The 2,218-nt window shown below is 42.0% G+C and overlaps 1 pseudogene; it reads left to right on the plus strand.

Moving 5' to 3' along the window:
- Positions 1–967: 967 nt before the first annotated feature.
- On the plus strand, positions 968–1,920 carry LOC143394242 (heterogeneous nuclear ribonucleoproteins A2/B1 pseudogene; annotated as a pseudogene).
- Positions 1,921–2,218: the final 298 nt, after the last annotated feature.

Below are 2,218 nucleotides of genomic sequence, written 5' to 3' on the forward strand. Positions count from 1 at the left end.
GCATTTTCTAGAAAATATACACAACAGGCCAAGTGGACACAAACTGAAGCATAATACTTTGTACCCAGCTCCTTTGCACAACCAATTTGCCATGAAACTGGCTGAGCAAAGGAAAATTGACTCTGCCTGTGGGCTGAGAACATGCCAGGGACATGCTGAAAACACAGCAGCAAGCTTCCTTGTGTTGCTAAAAGCTTGGTCCTTGTCCCTGATGCCAATCAATAAAGAGGACATGGTTTTGAGAAAAAAGGAAAGAGACAGTTTTTTGCTTTGCTAGCAAAGGAGAAACACACAGGACACCTGTCCTAAAGGCTGTGATTCTGCCCATCAGCAGGAACAGGGGACTTTTAAAGAGGTGATTCAAAGGCTACATTCCACAGGTTTTCTGTCTGGAGTTATAATCCACTTGTTAATTTGGGAGAGAGTCATTTCTGAGATCTTCTGATACCCTCCCCGAAGTCTGGATTACTTCATTCCTAGGGTGGGTGTGAACTCAAGGACAGATAAATCTGCCTAACAAGGGAGAAAAAAAGTAATCCCATTTCCCTGAGATTAGGGAGGATCAGGGAGAGAGAAGAAGAGAAAGAACCAAGTCCATTTTAAAAATAAATGTAAAAAAGTGGCTGTGTAACCGATGTGATTCTGCAATCTGTATACGCAGTAAAAATGGGAGTTCATAACCCACTTGAATCAAATGTATGAAATATGATATGTCAAGAATATGTAGTGTTTTGAACAACTAATAATAAAAATTTAAAAAAATAAATAAAAATAAATTGGAGTTAGAGGAAGGTTCTAGAAAAGCAGCAGCAGCGGCTCTAGAGGCAGTAGCAGCAGTGCTGGTCCTGTGTGGAGGTACTCTTCAGCGGCAGTTCTCAGTACAGCGCCAGGAGTCCTGTTCCTGTTTGTCTGTGGAGATCTCTCTTATCTCACTTGCTGAAATCGGGCTGAAGCGACTGAGTCCTCGATGGAGAGAGTAAAGGCACAGTTCCATAAACTCTTGATTGGTGGCTTAAGTTTTGAAACCACGGAGGACAGTTTAAGAAACTACTACGAGCAATGGGGAAAACTTACAGAATGTGTGGTTATGAGGAATCCTGCAAGCAAAAGATCAAGAGGATTTGGTTTTGTAACCTTCTCATCCATGGCTGAGGTTGATGTGCCATGGCTGCAAGACCTCGTTCAGTTGATGGGAGAGTGGTTGAGCCAAAACGATCTGTAGCAAGAGAGGAATCTGGAAAACCAGGGGCTCATGTGACTGTGAAGGAGCTGTTTGTTGGCGGAATTAAAGAAGATGCCGAGGAACACCACCTTAGAGATTACTTCGAAGAATATGGAAAAATTGACATCATTGAGATAATTACAGATAGGCAGTCTGGAAAGAAAAGAGGCTTTGGTTTTGTTACTTTTGATGACCATGATCCTGTGGACAAAATTGTATTGCAAAAATATCACACCATCAATGGTCATAATGCAGAAGTGAGAAAGGCTTTGTCTAGACAAGAAATGCAAAAAGTCCAAAGTTCCAGGAGTGGAAGAGGAGGCAACTTTAGCGGAAGATCTGATGGATATGGAAGCGGACGTGGATTTGGGGATGGCTATAATGGATCTGGAGGAGGACCTGGACATGGCAATTTTGGAGGTAGCCCTGGTTATGGAGGAAGAAGAGGAGGCTATGGTGGTAGAGGATCTGGATATGGAAACCGGGGTGGGGGCTATGGAGGTGGTTATGACAACTATGGAGGAGGATTTTATGGAAGTGGAAGTTATAATGATTTTGTAAATTATAACCAGCAACCTTCTAAATATAGTCTAATGAAGAGTGGAAACTTGGGTAGCAGGAACATGGGGCGACCACGTGGTAGAGGAAATTATGGTCCTGGAGAAAGTGAGGGTTATGGTGGGAGGAGCCGATACTGAGCTTCATCCTGTTTACCTTGAGCTTCATTGTATAAATAGGAGAGGATGAGAGCCCAAAGGTAACTGAACAGCTTCAGGTTATCGAAATAACAATGTTAAGGAAACTCTTATCTCAGACATGCATAAATATGCAATGATATGGCAGAAGACACCAGAGCAGATGCAGAGAGCCCTTTTGGGAATGGATTATATTATTTAATAACATTACCTTACTGTGGGGGAAGGATTGTAAAAATTAAAAATAATAAAAGCCTTTGAGACAGTTTCTTAGCTTTTTAATTGTTGTTTCTTTCTAGCG

This window comes from Callospermophilus lateralis, chromosome 3, assembly GCF_048772815.1.
Source record: "Callospermophilus lateralis isolate mCalLat2 chromosome 3, mCalLat2.hap1, whole genome shotgun sequence".
Taxonomy (NCBI): domain Eukaryota; kingdom Metazoa; phylum Chordata; class Mammalia; order Rodentia; family Sciuridae; genus Callospermophilus; species Callospermophilus lateralis.